Source organism: Thamnophis elegans, chromosome 8 (assembly GCF_009769535.1).
Source record: "Thamnophis elegans isolate rThaEle1 chromosome 8, rThaEle1.pri, whole genome shotgun sequence".
Lineage (NCBI taxonomy): Eukaryota > Metazoa > Chordata > Lepidosauria > Squamata > Colubridae > Thamnophis > Thamnophis elegans.
This window is the reverse complement of record NC_045548.1, coordinates 45907793-45919864: the sequence shown is the minus strand read 5'-3', so window position 1 is coordinate 45919864 and position 12072 is coordinate 45907793.

Here is a 12072-nt window from a genome sequence, read left to right as displayed (position 1 = left end):
GTGATAAAAATTCAGATGCTTGGCAACCGGTTCATACATATGACTATTGTAGTGTCCTTTGCAGTGATTCCCTTTTGCGAACTTCAATAGGGCAGCCAGATTCACTTAACAACCATATTACTAACTTATCAACTGCAGTGATACACTTAACAATTGTGGCAACAAAGGTCATAAAATGGGGCCAGGTTAAATTGACAACTGTCTTGTTAACAACAGAAATTTTGGGCTACATTGTGGTTGTAAGTCAAGAACTACCTGTACGAGATCTTGTCCAGTTAGATATTGAGAATTGGACATGTATGAATGAAAGAAAACAAAGAAACAAATGAACATGTCCAGCCCTGATGAAGTTGTGACAAACGGTTTAAGACAAGTGAATACACAATGCCGTGACAGCATAGATGCTGCCAGTGGTTTTTAATGTTAATGCTCACATTGTCTGCTAGTCCCTGCAAGATAATTTAGAGGCCTTCAAGACCATAGCAAACCTGCCAACTGCACCATATTGTTTGGACAGACATGGTTGAGAGAGAAGTCATCCTGAAGAAAAAAAATGGGCTTGGGAACATTCTGGATACTCTGAAGTTCACAGTTCAGTTCTTCACTGCTCTCTATTAAGTGTTAGCAGAGCATGAGGAACATGAGACTGGAATGTGTTTATCGTCTATGCTACAAAAGTTAGAACAGCAGTCATAGTGGTTTTCTAAAGAGTCTGAGGTAGACAGCATGTAGGGCAATGTACTCAGAGAAAAGCAGTTTTAATGCTTTAGACTTAATGGCTCCATTTTTCAGAATTTGTTGAGAACTGTGGGTCATGATATGTGAAGTTGGAGGAAAGGCAATCTGATGCGAAGAAAGGGTTTCTCAATTCTGAACAGTTCATAGCTGGTTGTGAAGTTCTGGAAGTTGAAGTCCATACATCTTCAAGTAACTAAGGTTGAGAAACACTGTGATAAAGAATCTTTACTGAAAAGCCAAATCCTAGAACAGTCAGGAGAATGGGAAAAGCAGATATTTATATTCACCAGTGCTTGGAGAAGTGGATTTTTAAGTGCTCATTAACGTAACCTGCTAAAATCTGTAATATCTTATTTAAAAAGCATTTTCAGAAGAAAAGGGATGAACAGTAAGATATGGTATGCTTTATAATCATCTACAATAAAAGCTTTAAAATTGCATGCCAATATTAAGAACTAAAAGGAATTGATGTCTCTATAGTTGCCATCAGGTGAAATAAATTTTTGAAAATGGAATTGTTCAGATGGTCTAGACCTAATTAGCAGTGACTTCTTTAACCTTTCTTCCCACTATATTAGTAAATGGTTGGCTCCATCATTGGACAGAGAATGGAGTCAGAGAAAAATCCCAGTTCACTATTAGGTGGTTTCTAAATAGACAGAAAATGTGGAATTTGAGCATGGATTTCATTATCTCTCTCTTTCCCAGAGTGCAAGAAAGGGTTAGGGTTGAACAAAGCAGATAAAGAATAATTTCATTTTCCTATGTTCCAGAATTTAAATTCTAGATTAATTTCTAAAAAAACATGCAGAAAAGAATTTAATTACCTTTTTTCACTCTTTTTAAAATAACTACAAGTCAGGGAGAAGCTATCATTCCTCACAACAGAAAAATGCATTTAAGGTCATGCTTGTTTTACATTGTTGGCAATTCATATAATCTCATGCAATGTGATATGCAATGTAAGAGAGTTGACCAGTTGCAGTAAATGCCTTCCTAGCGGAACATTTTCTCAGTAGTTTTATTATTTATTTAAATGTTTCACCCATTTTCCATTAAAAGTAATTCCAGTTTTGGGAACACAGCTCCTAGATTTCCTTCTAATAAAGAATTTTGAAAGGTTTTAAAACATTTATGTTGTAAAAATGTATGTTAAAATTTTATATTTCATCTGTCCAATGCAGAATTTTAATGTAAACACAATAAGAATATGGGAAATTACATAATATATGCTAGATGATATAGCTAATATTTCTTTATTAAAACATGGTCCACAGTACCTTGAAAAATATTAAGGATTAACTTAAAATATTCCTAACATTGTGCTAACTTCAGTGGGTTGCAAATATATCTTCCATGGACAATGTGAATGGTTATTATACAGACATTCTCGGATGATCAATTTTATTCTAATTTCAAACTGAAACAATCCTGATTGCTTTTTTTAATTGAGTGCATATCACACTCAATATAGAATACTGTTTTTATTTTTCATAGTGCTTGGTAATATAACTTTTAAAGCTATATCTCTAATTTAAGTTTTCATTGAAAAGACCGACACTGGAAATATGAAAGGCTCCAGAGATGGGTTGCTCCCGGTTCAGCCCGGTAGTGGTATTTTTGCATGAGTCGCAGAACCCGCAGCGACCCAGGCTTGCCATGGCCCCGAACCAGTTCCCTTGCCACTGTTGATGCTGCCGCCATGTTGTTTTCTAGTGACCGCGCATGTGCAGTTCACTGTAAATTGTTCTGGGCATGCACAAAGAACAATTTACATTGAACTGTGCATACATGCCCAGCAAAGAATGTGAGAAGCAACTCGTAGTAAAACCAGCAGCAACCCACCACTGAAACCCACCCTTTAAAAATGTACCATTTTTTTTCATGCAACAAATGTTTTTAGCTCACCCGCCTAAAGCAAGCATTTTACTATTCATATTAGATCAACCGGTGCCTTTCTTTTTCTAATTGAATCCATTAGCACACAGCACCTGCAAGTTTTATAAACATGTTTACATTAATCAAACAGAAATGTTTAAAGGTTATGTCTATATAGAATGGCAAATCAAACCAAGATCCATCCTTTGTGTACACATCCTGGTGATAACTCTTACACACAAGACCAAACCATGCTGGAGCATAGTTGCAGAAAAGGATGTGATAAATACTTTTACTTTACAGAGAATTCAATAGTTAAATATTCCATTTTTGTCTATAAATGATTAATATAAATATTTTGAGTGTAAATTGAATATTCTTTCTATGAGCTGGAAAATGTAATAGAACAATGCAATTGATTCTCAGTTCCTAATTCTATGGAAACAAATCAAAATAATGAAAAGTTCAGAACGTCAATATTCATATTATTGATTCTGTATTAACTTTTATATTCATATCCTTTCCTTCTCTGGGAGGTCAGGTGACAGTCATGTTTTTATTATCTTATAGGGATGTGCAAAATGTTTTGAATTTTAGATATTTTAAGTTCAAAGTTTCATACTTTGAGCTTGAAACAATTGTTCGAGGTTTGAATTGGGTTGCCAGTAGATTTTGAGTTCAAAAACATGGCCATTTCAAGTTCAGAATATGTCTGGAACAAGCTGAACAATTTGCTTTAAAACTGACACAAGGCATTTTGAGATTAAAATGTGTCAAATACCAAATGTATTTTTACCATCCTTAGGATAATCCTAGGAGTTGGATAGAACAGAGAAATATGACAGATCCAAATGAACATATCCAGCAAAAAAGAATCCATCTGTCAACCAAGGCAGTCTGTTTCATTGTTGAACAGTTATTACTGTTTGGACATTTTTCCTGATGCCCATCTAAAATCTACTTCCTTGTAATTTAATCCCATTGTTTCTTATCTTCTGGAACATCTCTGTACAATTCTGCCTCGCCTTCTACATGACAGCTGTTCAATATAGGTTTCACATTTCCCTATAGCCTTGTCATTTCCAGACTAAAATTATCAGTGAATTTAACCATTCCCCTTTTCCCCTTTAAAAATGTCATGTTGAGGATAAGACATCTTCACATAGTTTTGACTTCTCCAGACTAAATATATCAGTGCCTTTAAGTATTTATTTTATTTTTTTCCTTTAAATGGATATGTTAAGGATATCTTCCCATAGTCTTGTCTTCTCCAGGCTAAATATATCACTGCATTTTAACCCTTCCTCTTAATTTTTTTCTTTTAAAGCTGTTACCTTAGTTCCTCTTCTTTGTTCTTTATTCTAATTTGTGAAGTTATTTAGAAGCATTTCAAGAGAACAAGGCCCACAACAGAGTCTAGTGAAATGTAATTTCCCTCTATCTTGATTAGGTTCATGCAACTCTATATTCTTCTAATATAATGCAGGCCACATTTAGTTTTCATCTTTACTTGAATCTTCTAGGAAACTTACAAAATGCTTTTTTAAAGTCAAGGTATACTGTCTCCACTGCATTCTTGTGGTCAGTTAATCTGGTGATGTTCCCCCCCAAGGGATTTTGCATGATTTATTCTTTTTTTCCCCTGCTGCCTTTATGTAGTTTTTATTTTTAGACAAATATAGACAAACAAAACATAAAGCAAAACATAAAACCATTTTCCATTACATACAGTGTATTAATTGATTACAAGTTTTTTGTGCATTCTTTCCATAGTCATCACTTGCAATTTATATGAATCACATAATATCAAATCGAATATGTTTGTATACATTATGATCATTATACCTCATTTGTTTGACTATCACTATTATTCCTTCATTTTAAACGATATATATTGAATATTGGGTTCATTTATATTATAACAATTCATTTCATCATCATCAATCTATCCAATAATAATATATCTTTATGTTATATTCAATATCATTCTATTATTCTTGTATTAATAACATTCTCTAGTATCTTTCATTTCCATTTATTTTAAATTTAAACATTGATAAAATAAATCCCATATCTTATAAAATTGTTTATCTTCTTGTTCTCTAATTTCAAATGTCAATTTACTCATTTCAGCACATTCCATTATTTTATGAATAACTTGCTCCTGGCATTGGTATTTTCTTATTTTTTTCCCAACCAGGTGGGTATTTTAGTCCAATATTCCTCATTGTAGTTTCACTTACAATTTATATATAATATCATATCATCAATTTAATACATATGTATAAAATTATTATCATTATTAAACATTTATTTGACTGTAACTATTATTACTTCCTTTTATGTGAAATATTTTAAATTTAGAATAAAATTATATTATGGCATTTCATTACATCATCCTAAAACCATCCAGTAACATTCCCTCTTTATATTGTATACTACATGCAATTGTTTATCTTTGGTTACAAAACTTTTGTGCATCCTCCCCATAGTCCTCACTTACAATTTATATAAAATTTCATATTATCAATCTAGTATATACATATACATACACATACACATACATACAGACGTACATACATACATACATACACACACACACACATACACACACACTGTATGCATTATTATCATTGTTAATCATTTATTTGACTATAACTATTATTACTTTATTTTATGCATAATATTCTAAATTAGTTTTTATTATAGCATTTCATTACCTCATCCTGTATCCTTCCAATAGTAGTGCAATCTTATATCTCCTGCCATTTGTAGTATTTGTGTTCTAATTGCTTTCTTGGTAGATCTTATATGGACATCTCTTGGGAACTTGTTTTCCATTACATATCTTGTAAAGACTTGAGACCCGTCATCTGTTCCTTCCATCAACTTCCCTGTGGTTATCACCAATGCTTCTGCCAAAATTTCTATCACTACTTCTGCCAAATTTTCTCCCTTTTCTTCTTCTTCTATATTCTGGAATCTGAGGTAAAATTCTAATCTGTCAATCTCCCATTCCAATATTCCACTCTTGTCTTTTCCATCCTCCCTCAATCTGCTGTCAATATCACCAATTTTCTTATCTTTTTGTTCATATTTTTCTTTGATTTTTTGAAATCTGTCGTCATATTTCATCATTTGATGTATTCCCAATTTTTCATCCATTTTTTCTGTTCTTTGTTCAATATTCTCCATTCTCTTTTCAATGCTCTCTGTTCTTACTTGTATTTTTTGAATTTCTTGCATAATCATCTGTAATGGCAGTTCCTTTTCTTTTCCGTGCTGCGACATTCCTTCAGAGTAAACACTGCTACTATATAGAATAAAGCTTTTTTATTAAGTTCCAAACAAATTCACTGCAATCTTCTCTCTTTCAAGTCAAGGCTTTCTTTTCACTCCAGTCCAGCTACTGATAGTACTCCAGAAGAGCCCCCGTATAAACAATCTGTGCTCCTCCCACTATCATTTTCAATAAACAAACTCAAAGACCTTGAAATGTAGATAAAATGTTCAAAGAAAGAAAAGAAAAAACAATGTTTCCAAGCCTCCAAGCTTCTCAGTGAAGGTGTTACTTCTTTTCTTCTAATTTTATTCCCCTCTTTATATTTCAGATTTAAGGAGAAAAAGAAAAGTTCTTAAAGAGAAAATGCCATAGAGCGTTGAAAAAAGAAAAAAAAGTCTTAATCTATCAGTATTAAAAAAAGAAGAAGAAAAGACAAAGAAAAACCCAGTCTGGTTTAAAAAGTAAGACGCGTTTGTAAGAATTCCATCAATAAAAAGATTAAAAAGAAAATATATAACAGACTAAGTTTGACTCAGGCTTAATGTCGCCGCTTAACCTCTTCTGTCTTCAATTTTAACTTTACTTTTGATCTTTTTAGGTGTTCTCTTCTCTAATAATAAAATTTATCTCACCAATTCGACACACTTTCTCTCCCACTTTGCTTCTGTTCTGGAGCTGTCCCAACTTTCAGCAGCTTCAATGGCTGCTTTTCTGTGACTGGAAAAAAGGGTTTCTCCTTGATCTACCGGGGACTTTGCCATGTCCCTGGGATTGGCAGGCTGTGCCCTTCTCTATCACCGTCTATACGGGACAGTTTAGGACCAAAAGGACCATCCAGTGGCAGAGATATCGACAGTGATCCTGGAGCTCCAAGATCGCACATCGTATCATCACGATGTCAGCACCGCCCCTCCCTCGGCATAGGATAGGATCATGCTGGATTCTTACAAGCAATACATTTTTCTCTATTTTCACAATCTGTTCAATATTTATATATGCATCATCAACATGTTCTCTTGACAAATGATCAAATAATGTTTTTAAAATACCAAATAATAATAAATACAAAACAATAATAAAAATAGAAAAAATAGAAAACACCATATCTGGCTTGCAAAAATCCAGAAAGCCACTTAATGTAGGAAACAGATAGAGAAAGCATTTACTTTTGGATGTTTCTAATGGTCATTCTGATTTTTCTCAGCCAAGATATGGCATACCTAAGCAAAATAGTAAAACAAATATTTTAAGTTTTCTATCAGTAGGGAAAGGAGATCAGCTAGTAGCTCCTACATCTAGATTTTTTTAGTGAGCGTTTTAAAGAACAAGTAAATAAAAAGCAATTTAAAAAATACTAGAGAGCCAAGTTAAGTTCCTGGGAAGCTGATCTATACCCAGAGCTTTATTCATATTTATTGTTCCCAGAGCATCTCTTTTACCTGAGATCCAATTTTATAGCCCTAAAACTAAAATAACTATTGAGTGAAAGCAAAAAACTGCTGGATCCTGTCTTCTAGAGAAATTTCAAAAAAACTTATCATTCCATTATCTCTCTCCTCTGGAGATTCCTTTCTCCCTTTTAATGAATAAATATCATCACAAGGTACTAATTTCATTACTTTCCTATAATTGATCTAAGTTGTTCATTCTTACAGATCAAAGATTGGGAACATGTAGCCCCCCAAATATTTGTTCCCAGCAGATCCAACCAGCGTGAATGGGTTAAAGATTGTTGGGAGCCAAAGTTCAGCAACATTTTGAGAGTTATAAGTTTCCTATGCTATTGACATATTCTTGATTTTGACAAAATCATTCTCTCATGCAAACTTTGTTATTTCATCCCATATGGACAACTCACTCTGGCTTGGAATAGCAAGAAAACAATTGGCATATTGCTTTGTGATAGGAAGGTAGCAAATTTCAGTAAACATACAAATGGTAATCCCACAATCTATCTAGAGACACATTTGCATAGTAATGAATATGCACAAGGTTGATTGGATGTCACTTAATTGTACTTTTATGTGCAATAGAATGAAATTACACTTGAGAGCTATAACAACTTCCTGTCATTAGAAACAGGAAAATTTGATGAAGCTTATGGTTAGTTTTGTATCAACACCACTTAACAATTTATATTTGAGTGAGCTTATGAGCTTCCCCAAGTAGCTCATAACAATGAGCAAACAAGAAGCTCTTTCACAGTATCATGATTGAAATAAAGATTATTTTTGTGTGCTATCCTGCACTTCTTAGATTCTTTACTTTCCACGTGACCTAAGCTAGTGATCATCTGTTTACATACTTGTGATTATTTGATATGATGGTTAAACTCAGAAGAAAACTGCAACTAGGATCCAGGCTGGTAAGTCAGTGTTCCAAACATGAAAACTAAATTAGATTTGGAGCAGGTGCTCAAGAGTACAATCTGGTGTGACAAGGATGTATTGACAGAGAAGTGCATAATATACAAACACCATGCTACTCCCTTTTGAATAAACAAAGGCAAATGGATGTGATTGTTAATATCTTATTAAAACAATAGCAGCCATCCTGTATTTTGCTTCACCCTAATCATTTGGCCAATGTGGTGGAAAAACTGGAATAGGTTACTGGTTGCTAATTTGGAGTAGAAGTAGGTAATCTTAAATAGCTATGGTCATAACTGATGCATTATTCAATGCTGAGAGTAGGCTTCCCTGGTTTAAGAAGAAGCCACAACTCCAAGAAATACGTTCCCTCCAAAAGGCACAAAAAAACTTCTTCAAGAAGCAGCATGACCCCATCAAGAGTAACCTCCCAGACCAGATACTACCAGATTACCCTAATATCTATTGATAACAAGCAATTTTGTTTTAGTAAAATGCAATATGAATTTGTTTTACCTTATACAGATTCTTGTGGTTTCCAAACACAGATTCAAGTTCAGGACTTGAACATATCTAGCTGGGCCATTCACAGTATTATATAACGGGGTAAGCTATCTTATTATGACAAAGGTCAAATGTTAATGTCTTCCATTATCACTTCATATGCTGTAAAGGAAGGACCTGTTCCTGTGTATGGTGAGTGTCTTGTGAGTCAGGGGTGAAATTCACTGTGTAAAGCCAATCTTCACCATGGAGACCATATACCCATAAAAAAATCACAGCCACCCATTCTCTCCACCTTGGGATGCAGCTGGTATTGATATTGAAACCCAGTGGTTAATGACGATATCCTGAGAATTGTCCAGCCACATCTCATAATACATACCAAGTTTGTGGATTCTTTCGCTAGCATGTTCTGAACAGATACAATATTATTTTGCATTTATCAAGGGCACCTAATGTATACTTGTATTCTGTTTACATTTTTATTCATTGCTTATATAATATTCACAGTTTATTTTTATTTTATTCTATCTGTATATTTCTATTACTAATTACTATTAATTATTAACTGATTAATTATAAAAGAGGAGCAATGGGAAGAACAAAAGATGAATGCAGAAGAATAAAGACTAAACTCTCAATTGGTACCACCAAGAACCGATCAAAAACAGATAGGCTGGTGGAAACATCTATGTATCATGACTACGTGACAAGTACAAATAAACTTGAAAAAGTAATTGGAAACTTCAGACATGAAGAAAATGTACAAAATGGGAACAGAGCGCAAACAAACATTTATGATGAGAAACAGCACAGCACAAATATAATGGTCCACTGAGTATAAAAGTTGGAAGCAGAGCACTGGAAAGCTGTGATTCATCTGAGAGCTGTTAGAAATCCTGCAATGTCCTTTTTTTCTTATCTGGTCAGTAGATGATAAAGATTTTCTCTATCTCTCTTTTCTCCCTTTTTGGAGGATATATAGCCTATGTGTTATGGATGGGGAAAGTTTGTACAATGAAATACTTTCAAATAAGGTAGTTGAAACACTCTTTTCTTACCCTAAGGGCAGAACGGAATTGTCCTTTTCCATTCTTCTTATACTATTTTCTCTCATCTAATTTCCAGCCACTCATCATCTTCAAGGGACACGGATGCAACGCCCCCTAGAGTCAGGAACAACTAGCGCACATGTGTGAGGGAAACCTTTACCTTTACCTTACATCAACTTCAACAACACCCCCTCAAACACCCTCTATGTCAGTGTTATCTCCACCATATTAGACTACACCAAACTCTCACTTTCAGTCTCTAATTCTCTAGCATTTTCTTCAGCTGTTCCTTCCATTCTAATATTTACCTTTCTCTCACTAATAATCCAACTGCCCAAAGTAAATACTTACTCTACTATTCAACAAATGAATCCTTATGCTAACTAACCCATAAGTAAGCCCAAGTCCCACCTTTAAAAATACCTATGAACAAATGATATTGATTTCTTATATGTTTTTGTCTTGCTGTACTCTGAACATTCTGTTCAAATCAAATGATATTTTTTTCTCTTACTTATTTTTAGCTTGCTCCAAATCTTCTCTAATTCATTTTAATACTTTTTTAAATTAACATTTCCATTTTTCTGAGTCTCTTTTGCAGCTTTTAAGTTTAACATCAGTCATAGTTTTATCTTTATATTATAGGGCTGTTAAAAATCCATTAGAGATGACTACACTAGCTTATATCAGGCATGCCTACTTAAAAAGCAGCTGTTTCTAGAGAATCCTTTACTTTCCTGGGGGTTTTATTATCTACACCATTACACAAGAATTACACTGCTTTCAATGCATTTGCTCCTTCTCCCTATTGTCTTTCACACTTTCTCTAGTAACTTACTAATTTATAGTCCATTCTGTTGATTAATTATTTAATTATATATATATGTAGTACATGGACATAAACACACACACACACACACACGTGTGTGTGTGTACACGGACATAAACAAACATATATAACAAACATATATAACAAACATATATAACTATATATATACATACATACATACATACATACATATACACACACACATACACATATGTGCTATAACATAGTTGTTAGTATAAGCTAATATTAATAAAGTATTGGTATTAGCTAATGTTAGTAAATAATTAGCATTAGCCTTTGCACTTGTACTTGCATGCTTCCAATGCAGACCAATTTCTAATATGCAAAGTCTGAAAAAAGTAAAATCTTAATGAGAACTAACTGCTAGTTTATTTACTTTATATGAAAAAATGAAAAGGTTTCCACAGTTCTAACATAGATCTCTATACATTTTAGAACTATGGAAACCTTTTTCATTTTTCATATAAGTTCCTATTTTTTTTTTCTTTTTCTATGTTGAATATTATATGAATAAGAGAAAAATGGATGTAATTAGGATACTTAACATCAGGTATATTTTAAAAAATGCTGATACAACCAGTATATCGCTGTGGCAAAGTTGAAATTGTGATATAAAATGAAGAAAAACATACAATAAAAATATTTAAAAAAAGAAAAGAGGAAAAGTTTTCAATTCAGTGGTAAATATTTGCAAATGATCCAAAATTTAGTCCTAAGCAGCTATGTGTAGGAGGAGGGGAAGTCTTGTCTTAAATCACAAATAATCATTGGCAATCAGAATTCTATAAGGTTAGAATAACCAATTATTTTATGTTCTATAAGCTGCCTAAAGTAGACAGTAGGCAGCAAATAAATTTAACAAGTAATAATAATAAAAGACATATCTTTTGTTCTAAACCAGTCCAAGCTAACTCACGGGTGTTTTGTTATATAAAAAATTGTTATAAGGAAACATGTGTTCAACCTTGTGCTCTTGAACAAACAAGGATATAAATCTAACAAATACAAGTATTCTATATTTAATTCAGTTTCTAAGCCTAATCAATCATTCACTCATACATTAATTATCATCATGAATCAGGATTAATCAGAAAAATACATAGTAAGGTATTTGTAAAGGTCGTTTTTCCATTTGGAACGTCTGTTATATATACTGTACATGTTTCAAACACTGGAAGCTATATTTGACTCTATCGTTCAAAGTATACTTTTACCATCCTCTAAACTATGCAATGTTTCCCATTTCTGTTTTAAGTAGCCTGGTGTGTATATAAACAAAGGATCTTTCAGAGGAAAAAATGGATCAACAAAGAAGGATCAACAAATAAATAAGGAAGAAGAAATTGTTAATTGTTTACAGTGTTTTAGAAAAAGTCCCTTAAAAAGAGATTCTGTGAT